This window comes from Chiloscyllium plagiosum, unplaced genomic scaffold (genome assembly GCF_037043375.1).
Source record: "Chiloscyllium plagiosum isolate Xiang-an unplaced genomic scaffold, Cpla_swu_hap1 HiC_scaffold_4, whole genome shotgun sequence".
Taxonomy (NCBI): Eukaryota; Metazoa; Chordata; class Chondrichthyes; order Orectolobiformes; family Hemiscylliidae; genus Chiloscyllium; species Chiloscyllium plagiosum.
Genome location: NW_028270142.1, coordinates 96909381 through 96931986, shown reverse-complemented (window position 1 = coordinate 96931986; position 22606 = coordinate 96909381). Strand labels below are relative to the sequence as shown.

General features: G+C 40.2%; 1 protein-coding gene across 4 annotated transcripts in view; it reads right to left on the bottom strand.

Moving 5' to 3' along the window:
• The window catches only part of LOC122549028 (RNA-binding Raly-like protein), a 913629-nt gene that overhangs the window by 796502 nt on the left and 94521 nt on the right, over nucleotides 1–22606 (bottom strand). The window contains exon 1 of one of the 4 annotated variants that reach the window (XM_087986497.1): nucleotides 2940–3014. The exons of 2 other annotated variants lie outside the window; for them this stretch is intronic. The gene's annotated coding sequence lies outside the window, so the exon portion shown is untranslated. Of the gene's footprint in view, nucleotides 1–2939; nucleotides 3015–22606 lie in introns of those variants that run through there. One more of the 4 variants, XM_043688162.2, reaches the window with a different exon arrangement.

Genomic DNA, 22606 nt, shown 5'->3' with positions numbered 1-22606 from the left:
GGTGATTAGTCACTTGAATATTTCACACCTTATTGTTTTGGTTCTCTGAAGAACTAACCATTATGAGCCATAATTATTTGTCTCCCCCCAACCCCCAAACCCTCCAAATTGAATCTCTGCAGGGGGAAAATCCTCTTTCTGTCTTTAATGAGTGTGTGTCTTTTGGGTTATTTAAAGGCATAACAAATTCTGTACCTTTGTGGAATTCTGCACCTTTGGTTAACAAATCTAAAGTTCTTGATTTATTATAAAATAAACCTGTTTGATAGATCTTTTCAGTTGAAGTCTAATATTGTAAAAGAATACAATTTCCAACTTGGTCCAATATAATGGTATAAGACCATTATATTTATGTTGTGAGCCTATAGAAAGACAGTGCACTCTCCTATTTTGATCATAATAACATTAGGACTTGCAGAGGGATACCTAACACTGGTAACATATAACTGGAAGTGAGGTAATGATGTTTGGAAATGGATGAAAGGAAAGGCACCAGGTTTCTAGTGGATATTTAAACCAAAATAGTTTTGGCAGCTGCCAACATTTTCTGAAGATGGGAAATTTATGGTTTACAGAAAATGAAATTTCATTAGAGGAATAAGGGGAAGTAGTAGTAAGGCAGGAGAAATAAGTGAAAAAAAAGGAATATTGACTTTGAAAGCTGGAACAGAAAAAGGAGAATGCCTCAGATTCCAAGGGACTTCCGTTTTCCACTTTTTCAAAAAGATAACCAAATCAAAATGGCCATTGCTCATGCAAAACAGGTTGTGAGGTAATAACGCTTGTGAGGTTTTTGTGTTGCTTTCTGAGGAGGCTTCTCTAGATTACAAGGTGGCAAAAATGGCTATTCTTGGTGCATGCAGGTTGATCCCTGGCAGATTTGTAGATCATTTGGAAGAATTCAGCAAAATAATTTTCACCATTTGAAGCAAGTGGTAACGTTGGAGGCGACATGTGACATCATTAGGGAAATAATTCTCTGAAAAGGATTTCAAAATTTTCTTCCCCATTAGTAATAGTATGCATAGAGAACCAGAAGCTTGCAACAGCAAGATAGGCAGCTGATCCACATATTCAAACACTTCTACTATCACACTCAGAGAATCACAGAATTGTTACAGTGAAGGAGGATGGTATTTGGCCCATAATCTCTACACTCGCTCCCTGAGTATTTCAAATTCCTGTTAATCCCTTGCTTTTTCCACAAATTCCTGAATATTGTTTCTATTTAAATATTTATCCAATGACCTCCAAAATACCTCAACAGGAGCTGCCGCCACTACACTTGCCGACAATGCTTTCCATACCCTATCTACTCGAGGCTAGAGAGTGACAGAGTGATAGAAAGGCACATAGCTGGGCATGAGAAAGGACAGCTGGAACATCATGGAATCTCCACCTCAGTCAAAAGTCATCCCCGAATGCTAAAGTATTTGCACATCCAAAAAGGTGGGACACCACTGTGTAGAATGCTGGATGTTGCTGGGTACACAAAGTCAATGGAAAGAAAGCAGGCCTGACTGAGCGTACTACTACTGCTGAGGGCCAAATACAAACACTGCTATGTATGCAGGAGAGGCAAACAAGATACCAAAGAATTACAGGGCGTTCTTGTCAAAAGGAAAAAGCACCTCCTTTGCTCCTCAAATGTCACTGGTAAACTTGTAATTACACTGAAGGATATAATAATCACTCATAATTCCTTTTCTGGGGCAAGGCGTAACTTTTCCTCTAAATAGCATTGGATGTTGAGGTTTTGGAAAGTGGCATTGGCAGGGTGTATTTCACAATATCTTTGGTTGGTAGCGCCTGAAATGTGATCTAACGTCTGTGACTGAAACTGTTGTGGATATCTACAGTTTACCCATAGATAGAACTGACCGATTTCCAGGGATTAATTTGGCCAGAGTGAAATTCACTTTCTCACGTGGTCACTGAAAGACCAAGTGAGGTCAAGGAAATTAAGCAATTACAGGAAATAGGTGACAGAAGTTTTCCTTCACATGTGGCAACTTAAGCAAGGCTAAACAAGTTCACAATCAGAGATAAAATTGACACCACGCGTAGATATTTGGCTAGCTGAAACTTGCTTTGGTAATTTGGATAATCTGAAGGAAATATTCAATAAAGCATCTCTGATCAAAGCAATTCAGAGTTCCAGAAAGTAGCACAATTGGCTCCAACTGAAGCTGAAGCAAAGGGATTTCTGGATTGCTACTGTGTTGAAAATGGGATTCTAATGAGGAAGTAGAGATCTTCTCATGCCTGAGGCAAAGAGTGGACGGCAGTTACCAAATAGTAGTACCAGCCAAATATCATCATAAAATATTAAGGATAGCCACATGAGGGCAGGACTTCTAACAAATTCTTTGTGGGATGGGAGTATTGCTGGCTGGCCAGTATTTCTACTCCATCCCTAGTTGCTCTTGAGAAGATGGTGGTGAGCTGCCTTCTTGAAACATTGCAGTCCACCTGATGTGGGTTGACGCACAATGACCTTCGGGACGGAATTCTGGGATTTTGACCCAGGGACAGTGAAGGAATGGTGACATACTTCCAAGTAAGGATGGTGAGTGGCTTGCAGGGGAACTTGCAGATGGTGGTGTACCCATGTACCTGCTGCCCTTGGCCTTCTGTGTGTAAGTGGTCATGGGTTTAAAAGATGCTATCTAAGAGTCTTTGGTGAACTTCTGCAGTGCATCTTATAGATAGTATACACTGCTGCTTCTGTGCATCGGTGGTGGAATGGAATGGATACTTGTGATGTAGGACCAATTAATTGGACTGCTGTGTCCTGGATGATAGCAAGCTTCTTGAATGTTGTTGAAGCTGCAATCTTCCAGGCAAGTGGGGAATATTCCATCACACTCCTGACTTGTAGATGATGGAGAGTGAAGTCAGGAGGTGAGTTACTCACCGCAGTGTTCCTAGCCACTGACCTGCTCTTGTTGCCACTGTGTTTGTATTGTGGGTCTGGTTGAGTTCCTGGTCAATGATAACTTCCAGGATGTTGACAGTGAGGAAATCTGGAAGATCCAACCATGTATAAGTTATCAATTTTACCAGCCAGATCTTCACACTAATGTGGTGCAGTTTTGTAAAATGTGCCATACACGTCAGATTGTCATCAAGACACATAAGTTGGCAGCCAAGATAAAGGTCTCCTGGCCCATCAAGTCTGCACTGGTCAATAACAAGCACCTAACTATTCTAATCTTCAATTTTTGAGCACTTGGCCCATAGACTTGCAAGTGTTTTGTCATCTAAATACTTAAATGTTCTCAATATTTTTTGCCTCTAGTATAGTTGTAGCCAGATTTACCCAGATAGTGGTAAGAAAGGAAAATTCCTCACATCCCCTCTAATCCTCCAGCCCTTTACTTTAGATCTATACCCCTGGTCATGGATCCCTGCACCAAAGGGAAATGTTCCTTCCTAGCTACCTTAACAATGCCTCTCAATTTTCTATAACTCAATCATGTCCTCCCCTTCGTCCCTACTTCAAGGAAAACAACTCCAGTCTATCTAATCTCTCTTCATAATTAAAACTCTCCAACATAGGCAACATTCTGATAAATCTCTGCATCTTCCCCAGTGTTATTATATGTCTCCTACAATGCGGATTCCAGAACTGCACACAATATTCTAGATGAGGCCTAACCAACATTTTGCGCAATCCTAGTATAACCTGCTTTCTCTTAAACACTATGCCGTGCCATTAAAAGCAAACCTGATGGTTCAATCACATTCTGCACAGACAAAAGAAAGATCAATGCATTTACAAAAGCAGATTCAGATCCAAATCTTCATTTGGATTAATAGGGTTGGCAATGCCATATTTCTTTCCAAAATAGATTTGTTAAAGGAATACTGGCAAATTCCTTTAATACCTGCAGCCAAAAGGATATTGGCCTTTGTCTCACCAACCTGACTGTTCCAAAGTTGAGTGATGCTATTTGGGCTACAAAACACCCCAGTCACTCTCCAGACAGTGATGAATCAAATAGTGGGGTAACCTTTGGAAAAGCAATTATTCAGAATACGATCAGGAGTCACATGAAAAGATGGGTTAATTAGGAAGCATCAGCATGGATTTCTAAAGGAGAAATCATGTTTACTAAACTAATTTGCTATTACATTCTTATCACTTAAAGTTGTTCAAACTGGTGGAAGAAACACCATAATTACTGGTGTATTGTTAAACACATAATTTTGTTTAAATTATCTAAGTAGCATAAGTTATCAGAAGTAACTGCATAGATTATATGTAAAGTGTGAATTAGAATGAGTGATACCAGCATCTTAATTTCTTGATAGAAATATTTATTTTCACTGGACAAAATGCAAGATATTTTCCAAGAATTAGAGATTCAAGTTATTAGAATGAACAAGGAATTGAAGGACTTTATTTGTGGAAATATTTTAAATCTGTCTATACTATTTAAGGAACAGGAACAGGCATATGCCATTCAACTCATTGAGCCTGCTCCAGCATTTAATACAATTGTGGCTGATGTTACATGTGATCCATTTTTATGTTTTTTTTGTTAGATTGCATTTATATTCTAATCTTCGTTTCTTCATCAGTTTCTTGTCCTTCTTTGTTATATCCCAAAAACTTCCAGTCCTCTGAGTTATTACATTTTCTGGCCACTTTATAAACCTTTCCTTTTAATCTCATATAATCCTTAACACTCTTTGTCAGCCACTGTTTACTGACTGTTTTTTAAAGTTTTTATTACTCGAAGGATATATATACACAAACAATTACTGCAGGCCATTTAATAATTCTTTAATAACTATCCATTGCCTATGTATAGTCACACTTTTTAATGTATTTTCCCATTCCCCGCTCAGCCAAATTGTGCCTCATCCTTTCATAATTCCCCTTATTCAAATTTAACACCTTGCTTCAGATTGAATGACCTCACTTTCAAACATAATCTAAAATTCTATCATATTGCGATCACATTTGTGGAAATATATTTGAAAATGGTATTTCATTTTCTTCAAGGATGGAAGTGTTATGAAGGCTTTAGATTAATATTTTTGAGGATTCGAGTATTATGGAATAAAATAATTTATTTGAAGTTCTGTGGAGACATGTGGATTCATTTTTGAAAAAGCATCAATGAAAAGGCTCATTGGAACATTTTAAATGACTGGTTTCAACTAATTGTTGGACTAGCTTCCGAGAGGTCAGCTGACTCTTCATTATGGCTCCCTTTTATCAAGTGTTTAGCAGGCATTTGGAGTTTATTTTTTTCTTCTGATTAACTATTCAAAATGGCACTGGAATTATGGTGACAGTGGAAGCTTTTCACTGTATTTTACTGTATATTTCTGTGAAATACATGTGACAATAAAATCATTCATTCTTTCAAGAATAGATTGCTAAGATTTTTTTTGTTTATTAATACCCTTGTTTTGAATCCAGTTTGAAATTTGAATGAGCTTTTGGAGAGTGACTGAAAGGCTTCTTAGTGATGTGTTGCCTGAGCAAGTAACATCTGCCAAGGTGCCAGAGACAACTGGCGTGTTTACTAAACTGTCTATGTATCACAATACCAGATTTTGTCAGCCATTCCTTCCATGAAGAACACTCCACACCTTATCATTTTATTCCCTTTCAAGAGCCATTATTGGCTGAAAGTGTTTTACTCCCAAGGTGAATCCCTTAAGGGATCTTTCTTTATCTTTTGCCCGATGTGTGTTTCGGGTCATTTAGCATAATAAACATTTATATTTTCATATTATTTCAATTCATATTTACATTAGAAACTGTGCACCAACCAATTCTGCATTATATTCGAAATTTAATGTAGAGGTAACATATGATTGAACATGTTGGGAACTAGGTAATACAATTAAAATACAGCAAACAAAACATCCAAAATGCAATTTTGACAAAAAATATTCTTGAAGCTCCTATTTAAATATTACAAATTTGATTTTATCAAAAGCAGAAATATATAAAGCTGTTTTGAAGATGTGAATGTTCCATTCATCTATCAATTTTCCAGGAAATTCTGAGTGAATTGAGGAACAATTACCCATTTCTTTCTCTCAGTAACAGACAATACAAGGATCCGTACATGTGTAAAATGAGATGCAAGTTATTAAATATATTTGTCAACATATTTTTCATAACATGCATTTTAAAACACTGACCAGTCAAGATCAAAGACTGAAAATGCAGAAGAAACTTAGCGGGTCTAGTAGCATCTGTGGAGAAGGAACCAATGTAATGTATTAAGCCCTGACATGATTATTCTTTGGAATAGTCAGGATGCCTGGTAGGCTGAGAGAATCAGCAGTGTAATAGTGATTGAGCAAGCAGAGAATTGTTTGTTGTGAGGGCCTGTGTAATTGCTCAGAGCTATTTTGCACTCAGCACAGAAGCTACATTCACAACAAAAGATGAGACATTTGCTCCAATATTTAAATCATCCAAGAGCTCGAAAAATATCCTGAAACAGAGACAGCTGATAGGTAAAGCCTCCTCCTCCTGTCCCAGAGGGGAGCATCAAGGAACAGCAGTGAAAAATCAAAGCTATACCATTAATTAATAGTTGTCGGTGTTGACTAAAGTGAAAGTTAGGTATTCTGCCACCCTCATGTACTTTGCTGACCTACCCCACTGATTCTTTTGCTTCTACAATGGAAATAGCACAATGGAAACTTGCGTGAAGTATGATTGGGGTCAGACTCGCTAGTGAAAGTTAACAGTTCCAGGGCAAATGAATAAATCTAAGTTCTAAGCAGATGGCATGCCTAAAGATATGCAGCATCCAAATGTGTTCCGGACATAGACACATCTGGCACAACTCACTGGACATCAGCATTCTTATCAATTACTCAAATAATCACACCACTACCATAAAATTCCCTACAAAATGTGTCCCAAATTCATGGTCAAATATTAAACTTCTGTGGGAGATAAAAACTGCAAAGTTATATACTGAGTGAGGTGGGAGGGGGTACAGACATTCATTTAATAATTCTACCTGCAAAGGATGTTTACCTGCACTTCATATAAGGCAGTTTCTAAAAACTCTGTGCACATAACTAAACAGTATTGAAACAGTCACACCTGTACCTAGTTAATACTTTTTCTCCTGGACTACACCGACTTCATGGGACAATACAACATTTGCAATGTAGTCCAAGGCTGCAGAGTGGGCAAGAACTCTGAAGGTGTACCACACAAGTTCCAGTCCCCAGAGTATTCAGTTAAAAGCAATTTTACATTACAATTTATTCAGCATGGTAGCAAGATCTGTAGGGTAATATGTGATAAACTGTGGTCCAGGTATTAACATTCTACCACTGAAGCCATAAAAGGTTTTCACTTACCAACCTATGCTCATATTATTAAATTCGGTCACAATTGTTTTCTCATTTTGTATAACAAACCACAATGGAAAATGCATCATGTGGGGATGCTTTCCACCAACATTTAAGAATACCATTATCCTAATTGAGTTAAGATGATCCACAGCCTTGATAACTTTCCATTAAGAAATTCTCAATTATTGTGTCCAATTTACCCGTCAGGACAAAGCTTGTTCATCAATTGTTTTTCTGTAGCAGTACAAAGCTATTTAATTTCAGCTTTATCAAATCAATATTCTCCTAGTAATTTCCTGAGCAATTTATTTCTGATCCTAACAGCAGAGTTTTAATTAGATACTAATTTACCTTTACCGGATAAATTGCATTTTTTTTGTTGACGCTTATATTTGTCACTGGATCCACCATATTCCCTGTTTTCTACATAATTTCAGCATTCCAAAACAGCACATCTGACATTTGACAGAAAACATAGTCTCTAATCATATTTTTTTGCCTCATTTGAACTAAGAAACAACCTCTTCACAGTCAACATGCTCAGGAACAGCAATTTCACGGATACAATTCATCAGTTGTAAACTGATTCTTCATTTTTGCAAAGATTCCTTTTCTCAAAATTTGTTCAAAGCTTCTACCCAAAGTATAATTTGGGTAAATTACTAGAGCACAAAGCCAATGCAGTGCAGAACTACTAATGCTCGTGAAAAGGGCTAAATTGTGGAGAGCTAGTAGAAAAGTGACAGGTTGATTTTTTTTTAAATGGTATTTTTTCTCAAAGCAGCTAATATTCCACCTTCAAAGAATTTGCTCATAGATCAAAAAGAAAAATGTCAAATGAGGCATAAAATCAGCTAAAAATTTGTTTCTATCAAAAATTTTAGTTTATGTACTCCATTTATGTTACATTATCTTAAAATAACATTTCAGTAAACTATAAAGTGCAAACTTTTGAAATATTAATGTTTGAATGCATTCACCTGTTAAAAGCCATGTTTCTGTAATATTAACATCAATATGCTCATTAATCCATATATTTTCATCTATTCTAGTAGCTACTTGAGAGTAGACAGTGGCTTGCTAATGTAAAGGACAGTTGAAATCTGCAATTTCTCCACAGTGACCTCAATGTTAAGCTACTTTCATGAGTGTTCTTAGTAAACCTCTCCTTTTGGTTTCAAGAGGCAATGAGAAAGCTGGTAGCCTTTCACATCTGCTAAGGAGATGCAGGAAAGTGCTTGACCATGAAGGGGGGGCACCCATTTGTTCAAAGGAATTGGGGACATCTGTTCTTAGCGTCAATGGATCGGTGTAAATAAGGTGATAACATTTGTTCACTTGTGGAATATGTGGCAGTACTTTGTTCTCACCCTGGGGGCTGGGGGGGGGGGCGTGCAAATTTCACAGTTGGATGTTGGATAACTAAATTTCTGGTTTATATTGAAGACTCTGGTCAAAACTCATTCTCAATAGGAAAATAACTTGTAATTTAATAAGCTAAGTGGAATTTGCTCGTAATAGAACAATCCTGATACATTCTCATGTATACCACACTGAGCAGATTTGAATTTATGAAACTCAGCTCCCTCATCTTGACTGTTCTGGAAGGTGACTGTCTCATTACCCATACAAGCTAGGAAAACATGAAGGCTGAAACTGACATAGTAAGAAAGTTGGAAGATGTTCATGTGAAAGTGAGAGAGAGAAAATATTTTTCTGTAAATTCCATTCACTGACCGAAGAGTTCGAGAGAGTTCGAGAGAGAAAAAGCAAGAGAGAGGACGGAAGCTGGTGGAAAGGTTAACTCTTTATGGTCTGATTTGAGTCAACACTGGCTTGTCATGGATTGGATGTTTGTGTGTTGTTCCCTGGAGCTCAAGATTCAGGTATGTTGTGAATTTAATTTGCATTCTGGGAATCTAAGATGATTTTAAAAGAAAAAGCCATTTTCTAAGACAATAATACTGGGCATATTAGCTGAGTGAGGTTACCTCATGACCTTTTCCACATAGTTTAGACTAGTCCCTCGTTATGATGTACTGTTAAAAGGGAAGGTTATCGAGCCAAAGCAATTGTCCATTTGGCCTGGCTGGATCGAGGTTTCCCACTTTGATGTGCATGCAGTTTAATTAGTCAAACATACTCAGACCTGGCAATTGGTTTCTGTTCCTCTACAAACTTTTGCCATTTTTTTGCTGCTTATCTGGTTAAGGACATGTGGTGGTTTTGTAATTTTAATACCAAATTCTGTAGAAAGACAGCTTGTTTGTAGCAATAAGGAGAGTAGCCTGAGAGAGCTCTTAGGGGTGAGAGCTGGTGCTGCTACTCTGCTAATGATTCTAGAACCTTAGCTCAAGCCTGGCTTGTGGGTATCTATAGTATAGTGTAACATTGATGCCATTGGTAAATAAAGGTAATAATTTAAACTAAACCGTAAGAGTTTTATATTCCAGACTACCACAGAGTACGATCTCCGGGACGAACCAAAAGAGGTTTACAGGTTGAGTCCATTAGGGATTCCCAGAGCCGTCTCAAATAGATACTTTAACAGCAAGAGCCAGGAAAGCAGTGCCTCAGTTGTTTTCATAATTCCAAATGAGATCAAAATGTTTTGATGGAAAGATCTGATCCAATTCCAACATTTTTAATGTTCATTTTAGATAATGTCAATGAAGAAAATGCCTGTCCATTCTTGAAAGTCACTCAGATGAATCTATATTCAGGAAATCTGAAGCTGTTATACAGCAGATGAAAACTTTTTCCCCTGTGGACAAAATACATGCTCCATCGCCTCAGGCACTTACTGCTTTATTGACACAAAATAAATTCTAGACTTCCTGCATGTAGATTAGGACCAAAGGACCAACAAGGGCATTTAAAAATATTTGATTTTCCAGTCGACTTCTTAGTTTACTATGTAGGACAGAGTTCATGACACTGTTGGAATAATATGCTCAAGACACAGAATTTACTAAATACCCCATTTACATGCCAAATTTATTTCACTCTCTAGATGAATTTAGATGGGTTATATATTTAATATGCTGAGACATTTCTTACATTTATAGCCACAAAAGATACTTGAAAAGGGAAATGGACGCAGGGGTGAAGATTGGAGGAGAAAGTTTGTTCTGACTGAGAGGTCTATAAAGTACATCTATGATTTCAAGTGGTCAAATTTTTAAATATTTACTAAAAATTAGTTCCCATCAAACAGACTTGGAAGTACAGGAGATTTGAAAGACACATAACGTAAGTTAATGACAGAATCCCTACAGTGCAGATAGAGGCCATTTGCCCCATCAAGTCTCCACCAACCCTATCCCTGTAACCCCACATTTGCCATAGTTAACCCATCTAACCTGTAGTTAACCCATCTAACTGTAGTTAACCCATCTATCTATCGAAACTAATCTAGCATGGCCAATCCACCTAACCTGCAGAAAGTTGCAATGTGGGATGAAACCAGAGCACCTGAAGGAAACCCACACAGACATGGGGAGAACATACAAACTCCACACAGTTACCCAAGGCTGGAATCAAACCTGGGTTTTTGGTGCTGTGTGGCAGCAATACTAACCACTTTTGTCACTGTACTGCCCTTATTTCAGTAAACTGAATAATATGCAAGCGGGCAGTACAGATATGAATAAATAACAAAAGCAAAGTCCTTCTGGGGATCAGAAATTAGAATAGGAAGTGGAAAGACTCAGCAGGGCAAAGGGAACGCGAACAGTTTTAGAGGAATGATAGAGATGTAGGATAGGTGTTAATGGTGGGTATAAATTAAATAAAGATGTCAACTCTACTGAGAGCAAACCCATGAATCAAGACACAGTGCAATCAAAATGGAGGACAATGTTTATTCTCGGAAGTTTTGGAACTCATTATTGAGCTCTGAAGGTTGTAAAGTGTCTGAGCAGTAAACGAGGTGCTGCTCCTCCAGCTTACAGCTGGCTTTCCTGAACACTGCAGTAGCCTAGGACAGAAATGTTCCTGCTACTGCTGCCACCATGGGACTCTGTTCCTGCTATTGCCATCACCGCTGGAACCCTGATCAATTATCTGAACAATCAGTTATCCGAATAAAATATGCCCTGCTCATCTCGATCGGATAATCAAGGTTTCACTGTAGTTGGTTCCTGAGCAGCCAAGCCTAGGTCACATTTTGCGTCATGACATCACCTCCAGAGCTCTACTCCTAGATTCTTGCTTGTGATTAGAGAAATGTCAATCTGTGCCCCTGACTATAGAGTCCCTATTCGCTACTGCACACCTACATTTCGATCCTCCCTGCTGTAAAACAGTACTAGTCATGATGCCATTGATCTGGCTGATGCTACTGCTCCCTGAGATGTCATCCAAAATGGTGTGCCTGTTTGAAAAGGGTCAGCCTCACAGACTCCTATGCTGTCTTCCCCCCAATTCATAGTCTTCCTGGTGTTCACCCAACTCTTTGTCTATGTCACCCTTACTGGTCTTGTGACCAGCTTGCTTAATATACTATGGCATTCTCAGCCACATGGATGCTCTATAGTTAGTCCATCTGCAGCTCCAGGCCCTTCATGTAGCTAATCGGAAGCTGCAGCTGAACTCATTTCCCACATATGTAGTTAGCATGGACACTAGAAACATCCCTGATTTCCCACATGTTGCAGGAGGAGCATTTCATTGTGCCAAATTCTCCTGCCATTTTGAACTTTATCGACTAAACTAAACTTATCAACTACAGACAGTAACCTGGGAACTGATGATACAACCTTACCCACTTATCACCAAACGCAGGCCTCTCACTCCCGCTATCTATTCCCAGCTGACTACAATTATAAGTAGTAAGTACCTTATCTCTCCAGACACTACTCACTCAGTCTGCAAACCTGGTTCCTGATCAGAGTCGAAAAGTGTAGTGCTGGAAAGCTGGAAAAACAGCTGCTCAGGCAGCATCCAAAGAGCAGGACAGTCTTTGTTTCGAGCATGGGCTCTTCATCAGGTTTCTCCTGGTTCCTGAGCAGCCAAGCCTAGGTCATTTTTTGAGTCATGACATCACCTCCGGAGCTCTACTCCTAGATTCAGCTCCAGGTTCATTCTCACTGACTTTTCTCATCAGGTATTTATCCTTCAGTTCACCCCAGGTTCACTCTGTCTGACACTGTCCTTAACTATTTATGCTGCTGCTGCTGTGTTCCAGGATGGCGTGCTGCCTCCCTGGTGCCAGGGTCAAAGATATCTGAGTGTGCACAGGACATTCGGAATAGGGAGGGTTAGCAGCAGTTGTGGTCTATATTGGTGCAAACAAAATGAGCAGAAAAAGAGATGAGGTCCTGCAAAGGGTGTTCAGGGAGTTAGGCAGGAAGTTGAAAAGCAGGACCTTTAGGTTCGTAATTTCAGGATTATTTCCTGTGCTGTACACAGACAGGAAGACATGAATTAGGAGAGAGGGCTTCAGATAAGTCGATCATTGGGATCTTTTCTGGGGTAGGTGGGACTTGCACAAGACGACGTGTTGCACCTAAACGGGAGGGGCACCAATATCCTGCCAGAGAGGTTTGCTCGTGCCACTCAGGAGGGTTTAAACTGGTTTGGGAGGGTTGGGAACCAGAGCAGTTGGTCAGTAAGTGAAATGACTGAGGAGAAGTCAGAGACTGAGGCCAGTAAGACGAAGAGGAAGAATAGGAGACAGTGACGTCTGCAGATGCTGGAGATAAGGGTTGAGAGTGTGTTGCTGGAAAAACACAGCAGGTCAGGCAGCATCTGAGCAGAAAAATCGACATTTCAGGCCGAAGCCCTTCATCAGGAATTCCTGATGAAGAGCTTCGGCCTAAAACATCGATTTTCCTGCTCCTAGAATGCTGCCTGACCTGTTGTGCTTTTCAGTAACACACTCTCAACTAAGAGGATGAATAGACAGGGAGAGGTTACTGAACATGGCAGGACTGACCATCTGAGGTATATTTGTTTTAACATGAGGAATATGACAGGGAAGAGCTCAAATTAATATACATAACTACGATATTATAGTTATTACAGAGGCATGGTTGAGACAGAAACAAGACTGGCAGCTTAACGTTCTGGTATTTAGTTTCTTCAAGCAAGATAGAGAGGGATGTACTGATAAGGGAGAATATTACAGCAGTAGTGAGGGAGGACACCCTGGAGTGTTCGTCCAGTGAGGCCATATGGATAGAGTTTAGGAATAGGAATTTGATGGGATTATACTAACAACCAGCAATGATAGGTGAACAGATCTGAAGACAGATTATAGAAAATGTGAAAACAATGGGGTTGTTGTGATGGGTGATATTAATTCCCCTTTATTGAATGGGATTTCCTTAGTGACAGGGGCTCGGATGAGGGAGCGTTTGTTAGATGTGTCCAGGATGGTTTTTTGAAACAATTTGTAAATAGCCCAACTATGGAAAAGACCATACTAGACATGGTTTGGGCAATGAGCCGACTAAGTGAAGTGTCAGTGGGGAGCATTCGGAAACATAGACCATAATTCTTCAGCTTTAAGTTACTTATGGATAAGATTGCGTGTAGTTTCTGTTGAAGCACTAAATTGGGGGAAGGCTATACCACAATATTAATAAGGAACTGGGGAATGTAGGTTGGGGGTGGCTATTTGAGAATAAGTCCACATCTGGCATATAGAAATCTTCTAAAGGCCAGTTGATTAAAGTTCAGTACTAACATGTTCCTATAAAAATGAAGATTCCAAGATTCAGGAATCTCAGATGACAAGAGAAATTGAGAGCTTAGTCAAAATGAAAAAGGAAGCATACATAAGGTTTTGCAAACTAAGACAGATATAGCCCCCAAAGAACACAAAGATAGCAGGAAAGAACTCAAACAAGGACTTAAGAGGGCTAAAAGGGTTCATGAAATGTCTTTAGTAAATAGGATTAATGAAAATCCCAAGGCATTTTACACATATTTAAGCAAAAGGGTAGTTAGGTTAAGAGTAGGTCTACTCAAGGACAAGGGAGGGAATTTCTGCATGGAGCCGGAGAAAGCGGGGGAGATCCTTCACAAATACTTTGTGTTGGTATCCACGAAAGAGGATATGGGTGGATGGCAAGTCTAGGGAGGGGTATGTTGATATTCTAAGGCATATCAATGTGGAAAAAAAGGAGCTGTTGGGTCTTTTGAAAAGCATTAGGATAGACAGATCCCTAGGACCAGATGGGATTTATCCTAGAATACTAAGGGAAGCAGGTGAGGAAGTGGCCTTGAATGAAACTTTTGTCTTTAGGCACCGGAGAGGTCCCAGAGCACTGGAGACTAGCCAACATTGTTCCTTTGTTTCAGACAGCAACAAGGATAAGGCAGGAAATTACAGGTCGGTGAGCCTAATATCACTGGAGGGAAATTCTTACAAGATTCTTAGGGATAGGATTTACACACATTTGGAAAAATATGGATTTATGAGTGATAGACAGCATGGCTTTGAGAGAGGAAGGTCATGTCTCAAAAACTTGATTGATTTTTTTGATGAAATAACAAAGATGATTGATGAGGACAGGGTAGTAGATGTTGTCGATATATATTTTAGCAAGGCATTTGGTAAGATTCCTCATGTCAGCCTGATGGAGAAGGTGAAGTCACGTGGATCCTGGTAAGATGGATACAGAACTAGCTTAGTCATTGAAGACAGAGAGTAGTGGTGGAAGGGTATTTTTTTTCTGACTGGAATCTGTGACCAGTGGTGTTTTGAGGGATCAGTGCTGGGATCCCTCTTGCTTGTAATACACATAAATGATTTGGAGGAGAATGAAGTGCCCTGATTAATATGTTTTTTGAGTACACAAAGATTGGGGGAGCTTTGGATACTGAGGTTTGCCAGAGGATAAAGCAGGATATAGATAGATAGGCTGGAGATTTGGGCAGAGAAGTGGCAAATGGAGTTTAATCCAGACAAATGCTAGGTGATGCATTTTGGAAGCTCTAATGCAGGAGGGAAGTACACAGTAAATGGCAGAATACTTAGTATCATCAATGCAGAGGGATCCAGGTTTACAGGTCTACAGTTCCCTAAAAGTGGCAACACAAGTATATAAGGTGGTCAAGAAAGCATATAGAGTCAGAGAGATATAACAGCATGGAAACAGACCCTTCAGTCTAATTCATCTATGCTGACCAGATATCCAAACCTGAGCTAGTCCCATGCCCCTCTAAACCCTTCCTATTCATATACCCATCCAGATACCTATTAAATGCTGTAATTGCACCAGCCCCCTCCACACCCTCTGGCAGCTCATTCCATACATGCACCATCCACTGCATGAAAAAGTTGCCCCTTATGTCCCCTTTATATCTTTTCCCTCTCACCCTAAACCTATGCTCTCTCGTTCTGGACTCCCTCACCCCATGGAAAAGACCTTATCTGTTTACCCTATCAAGATGATTTTACAAATCCCTATGAAGGCTTCCCCCCCCCCCCCCCCCACCCTCTGGCGCTCCAGGGAAAACAGCCCCAGCCTATTCAGCCTCTCCCTTTGCTCAAATCCTCCAACCCTGGCAACATCCTTGTAAATCTTTATTGAACACTTGCAATTTTCACAACATCCCTCCGATGTTTTCAACTGAACGCTGGAGGATGAGGGATGACCTGATAGAGGTTTACAACATTATGAGAGGCATGGAGAGAATTCATAGTCGGAATCTTTTTCCCAGGTAGAAATATCAATTGCCGAGGTCATAGGTTAAAGTAAAAGGGGAAAAGTGTAAAGGAGAAGGGAGAGGCAAGTTGTTTTATACAGAGGGTGGCAAGTGCCTAACCTGCGCTGCCAAAGATGATTGAGACAGTGGATACAATAGCAATGTTTAAGAGGCATTTTGGCAGATATATGAACACTCAGGGAATAAATGCAAAGGGTTTTTAGTTTAGAATGGCATCATATGTCAGTGCACTCTTGGTAGTCTGAAGGACTTGTTCCTGTACTGTACTGTTCTCGACCAAGGACATTAGTGAACTAGGTGGGTTTTTACAACAATCCACAGTAGTCAAAAGTCCCTGTGGTTGACCATGCTGGAAGCTGGAAGCTCATGTTTGGATTGTGAAGATCAAATTTGTGAGTAGCTAAAGTTATGCTGGATGACTTGCACAGCTTGAACGAGAGAATGAATCTCCAGTATAACACACATCATGAGAACAGTTCAGGGTTACAAATTACATGCCGAGAGTGGAAAAATACAAAAGTCTATCCTCAACAAATAAGAATCACTTTGACCTGATTTTGTAAGAGTTGAATGTCTATTTGCATATTTCTATGAAGTGTATTTTATCAGTTCTGCTAAAACAGACGTATTCTGTTTAAAACATAAGGTTCCTACAAAGATAGTATATGTATTTATTATTGATAGTCAATCAATCTTTTGAGTCTTTCGTTGCAGTAAATAGCTTAAAATATGAAATATTGGCCTGTCATTTGTTCAGTTATTAACTAGAAGTTCAAATTTTATTTTAAAAGTTATCATTCTCAATTATACAGCAACATAAATAGAGATTGACTCACTATAATTAATTTTTACATGGATTATGGTACTGGCAAATCATTGCATTATCTCCAGGGTGCCTTGAAGACTCTGTGGGGAGTGGAGTGGGGTAGTTTTTTTTTAAACTATTCTGTGTGATGCGGGTGTTGCTGGCAAGATCAGCAGTTGCTATATGTCCTCGAACTGAACTCTACTCATTCCTCTCACTTCCTCATTGGAACGAATAAATGTTAAATGACACTCCCCTTCATCTTGGTATCATTCCACACCTGTTCTCCCATGGTTACACAGCAAAATATTCACATTTTATCCTCTCCATACATCCTTTTCACACACTTGGAGCAGTCTGTTTTTTCTCCTTATAGAATAAACTGTTAAACTTCAGAGAGAACAAAAGAACCAGGAGCACCCTGCAAGAATCAGCATTGCTGATGGCTGTGGAGGAGACAGTAATAGAGATCAGTAAGGTAGGGTGAGTGAATAATTACTGGAGACATAAATAAGAATCTCCCAAATATGTGGTGATAGGGTTAGATACCATGCAGTCAAGTGCACACAATTACTCATGCTGACTTAATTACATATGATGATGACAATTACTACTTTGAATCCTATTTGCTCATCAGTTCCAAATGTTCACATCCCACAGATATAAAAACCATTACACAAGATTTGGAATTGGCTGAAGAATACTCTTCAGAAGATTGCACACCGAGGGAACACAATCAAATATATGCAGTCTCCACTCCTTCACCCTGGTCAAGTCTCCATTGTCCAGGTAACACAAATATCTTCGAAGGTTGCTCTCGACTCCAAAATATGACCTCTGTACTTGATGTAGAGTCAACCACGGCATTGTGGTTGACTCTTAACTACCCACTGGGCAACTAGGGATGAGCAATAAATGACAGTCTCACCAACGATGCCCACATTCTGTCAATGAAGTGGGCATCTAATGATAACCATAAAACCATTGCCGATTGTTGGAAAACCCCATCTATTCATTACTCTCCTTTTTAGGGAAAGAAACAGCCATCCTTACTTAGTCTGGCCTATTAAGGATCCAGTGTATTGGGAAGAAAATGCTAATGTAATGCCTTTAGGAAGGAAGTAAATAGGAAATTGTAGACCAGTTAGTTCAAATCTATCATTGGATAGTGAGGGGATCATTAAAGTAGTAGTGAGGGGACACTTAGAATGTCAAAATGCAATCCATCAAGAGTCAACACTGCTTTTTGAAGAGTAAATTGTGTTTGATTAATTATACTAGAGTTCTTCACAGATTTAACAAACAATGTGGATATTTGGAGTCCTGCGGATGTTGAATATCTGGATTTCTAAAAGGATTCGATAAGGTGCCGTACTAAAGATAAATTCATAAGGTAGGATCACATGGGTTAGAGTAATATATATTAGCTTGGATAGAGGATTGCTAACAAACAGAAAGCAGGGTTCGGAGCTTGGGCCCAAATTAGTTACAATCTATATCAATGATTTGGTTGTTGGGACTGAAAAGTACTATAGCTAAATATGCAGATGACACTACAATAAGTGGGATATTAAATAGCAATGACAAAATAAGAAATTCAAAAATGAATATGGATAGGTTAGGTGTATGGTCCAAAATTCAGCAGCTACGGTTTAACATGTATAAGTGTGAGGTTAGGAGAAAGTGAGGACTGCAGATGCTGGAGTACCAAAGTTGAAAAATGTGGTGCTGGAAAAACACTGCAGGCCAGGCACATCCGAGGAGTAGGAGAATCGACGTTTCGGGCATAAGCCCTTCTTCAGGAATGAGGCTGTGTGCCAAGCGGGCTGAGATAAAAGGTAGGGGGGGAGGGAATTTGGGGGAGGGGCGATGGGAATACAATAGGTGGAAGGAGGTGAGGGTGAGGGTGATAGGCCGGAGATGGGGTGGGGGTGGAGAGGTCGGGAAGATGATTGCAGGTCAAGAGAGTGGTGCTGAATCCGAGGGTTGGGACTGAGATAAGGTGGGGGTAGGGGAAATGAGGAAGCTGGAGAAATCTACATTCATCCCGTGTGGTTGGAGGGTTCCTCGGCGGAAGATGAGGTGCTCTTCCTCCAGGCGTCGTGTGGCCAGGGTCTGGCGATGGAGGAGGCCAAGGACCTGAATGTCATTGGCGGACTGGGAGGGGGAGTTAAAGTGTTCAGCCACGGGGCGGTTGGGTTGGTTGGTGCGGGTGTCTCAGAGGTGTTCCCTGAAATGTTCCGCAAATAGGCGGCCTGTTTCCCCAATGTAGAGGAGACCACATCGGGTGCAGTGGATACAGTAAATGATGTGTGTGGAGGTGCAGGTGAATTTGCGACGGATATAGAAAGATCCACTGGGGCCTTGGAGGGAGGTCGTGCGGGGGGGGGGGGGGGGGGGGGGGGGGGGGGGAGTGTGGGTGCAAATTTTGCATTTCTTGCGGTTGCAGGGGAAGGTGCCGGGAGTGGAGGTTGGGTCGGGGGGGGGGGGGGGGGGTGGACTTGACAAGGGAGTCGCGGAGGGAGTGGTCTCTCCTGAATGCTGATAGGGGTGGAGAGGGAAATACATCCCTGGTGGTGGGGTCTGTTTGGAAGTGGCGGAAATGACGGAGGATGATGGGTGTGGAAGGTGAGAACTAGTGGGGTTCTGTCCCGGTGGCGATTGGAGGGGCGGGGTTCAAGGGCGGAGGTGCAGGAAGTGGACGAGATGCGGTGGAGAGCATCGTCGACCATGTCAGAGGGGAAATTGCGGTGTTTGAAGAAGGAGGCCATTTGAGTTGTTCGGTAGTGGAATTGGTCCTCCTGGGAGCTGATGCGGTGGAGGCAGAGGAATTGGAAATATGGGATGGCGGTTTTACAGGGGGCAGGATGGGAGGAGGTGTAAGCTAGGTAGCTGTGAGAGTCGGTCGGTTTGTATAAAGGTCTGTGTTGAGTCGGTCACCCAAGATAGAAATGGAGAGGTCTAGGAAGGGGAGGGAGGAGTCTGAGATGGTCCAGGTAAATTTGAGGTCGGGGTGAAAAGTGTTAGTAAAGTGGATGAACTGTTCAACCTCCTCGTGGGAGCACGAGGTAGTGCCAATACAATCATCGATATAGCGGAGGAAAAGGTGGGGGGTGGTGTGAGTGTAGCTGTGGAAGATGGACTGTTCCACATATCCGACGAAGAGGCAGGCATAGCTGCGGCCCATGCGGGTGCCCATGGCTACTCCTTTGGTTTGGAGGAAGTGGGAAGATTGGAAGGAGAAGTTGTTAAGAGAGAGGATCAGTTCAGTTAGTCGAAGGAGGGTGCGAGGTTATCCAGCTTGTTTGGAAGAACATAAAGATAATTTATAACCTAAAAGAAGAGGAACTTCAACTGTTCAGGTGCAGAGGCATCTGGATGAGCTTGTATATGAATCACAGAAAATTAACATGAAAGTGCAGCGGATAATAAGAAGGCCAAATAGAATTTTGGTTTGTTTTGCTAAAGGAATAGAGTACGAAGGTAGGGAAGTGTTTTTGCAACTGTATAAAGTATTGGTGAGACCGTGTCTGGAAGTAAAATGTAAAGTCTCACTGCATACAGTTTTAGTCCCTTCCTTGAGGGAGGATGTCATTGCATTAGAAGCAGTTCACGAGTTCATTAGATTAATTCCAGAGATGAATGGCTTTTCTTTTGATGAGAGTTGAGCAGTTTATGTCTATACTTCTCAGAGCTTAGAAGAATGAGAAGCGATCTAATTGAGATACACAACATGTAAAGGGAATTGACAAAGTAGAAACAGAAAGGATTTTTTCCTTTTGTTGGGCAATCTACAATCTGAGACCATAGTTTTTAGGTGGAAGTATGGCAGATTTAAAACAGAAATGAGGAATTATTTCTCTCAAAGAATCATGAATCTATGAAATTCACTACCCTACAGGTGTGGTGAATGCCAGGTCAACTTGAGAAGGATACAGATAGTTTTTTAATTAGGAACAGGTTAAAAGGTTATGGGGAGTAGTAGGAAAGTGGAGTTGAGGCTGAGATGAGATCAGCCATGATTGTATTAAATGCCAGACTGGCTGAATTACCTACTCCTGCTCCTTGTTCTTATATTTTTACATAAAGCTTTACGTTTCCTTTGTACAGCCAACCCTTTACACTTTTTCTCTTAAAAATGACTTCAACTCACTAATGCTGCAAGTACAGCAACTTGGATACACAGAATAAAGTCCCAGACAGGATTCCCTACACAGTGCTGAGTTGGTTGGTTTTAGAAAGGGAGAGAGTGAACTAATTAGCCTCAGTTCCTGCTCCTGATCTCTAATTAATTATTTATTAGAGATGTAAAAATAAATATCAATGTCAGTAGCATTGAGCTGAATTGTGATGCTTCATGGTCAAGTTTCCTCCAGTTTGTTTCCAAATGCTTTTGCTAGCGATACCCAGTAACCTTCAACATGCAATGTTTTGCACAAATTTGAAGTGTACCTTTGGACAATGTAACGGAAGGAGGGCAAGTGACCAGAAAAGTATACCCAACTTAAATGAAACAAGGACCTGAGGATGCTGGAGATCTGGGGTAAAAAAAATCAAGTGCTAGAGATGCTCAGAAGATCTGGCAGCTTCTGTGCAGAGAAAGCAGAGTTAACAATTTGACTCCAATGACTCTAACATGTTAACTCTGTTTTCTCTCTACTGATGCTGCCAGACCTGCTGAGTTCCTCCAGCAGTTTCTGCTTTTGTTTCAATTATACCCAACTTGTTGTCACTGCTGACAGAACAGAAAGTCTAGGTAGGATTTTCTGAGGGCAATGGGGATAGGTTGGAAATAGGGGGGAAGCTGCCCATTATTACAATACATGCTTAAAGACTTACAAAACTCAATTCCCAATCTTCCTTTTCATTACTGAATTGTTGTGTTTAATCTTGCAAATTTCTAATTACCTGTTTACTGGCAGGTATTTCAATTTATTGAGTATCCATTTAATGACTGATCTTGTTGGAATTTGAAATCCAAACCTGCTGTCCAAAAATCCAGTTTCTTAAATACTTGGTTTCTATATGCCCTAGTGAGCTATTAGAATTATAGACGGGTATCCACATGCTTAATTTTCCATTGCCTTATGCATTTACTGCTGCACTACTGACGTCATTAGAGATGTTAATATAAACCAGCGCTATCATGAGTCCCAGGACATCCAGAGAGACGTTGTTACATTACTGCTGAAGTCAGGGTAGTTGATGGTGCTTGTTTGGTAAGTTAGCTGCACGATCACTTTCTGGAAATTGGCCTCAAGTTTTAACACATAAATTTGCCAACAAAAGGGCTTTGTTAATTTAGTATTACTCCAAGCTATTGTATCGACTAAGTCCTGATGTGACATTCTTCCATGTTCATCTAAAATTCTAATGCAATCAATGATTATCTAATTACTATGTACTCAAATCGCTCCATACATCACATGCTTAAACTGGAATATAGATGTGATATTAATATTTCATGCAATACTGTAATCAAAGAGGTAGATTCAAGATTTGAATGTTAGTTTAGCCAACTGTTACTCTATTAAACAATAGACAGTGGCCTTTTCTAGAAAATGAGTTATCTCAGTGTTTTAGTGATGATTCACTTTCACAAAAAATTTCTCACATCAGGTCAGTCCAATATACTGTACATTATTTGAAGTGACAATAAATGAAAGTCTGATTTTCAATTTGAAAGAAGTGGGGAAATGGGATTGTTGCAGATTCACACTACAAACATATTTTGTTCCAAGTCCTATGCCAAATCCTTTTTCCTCTTGTCCC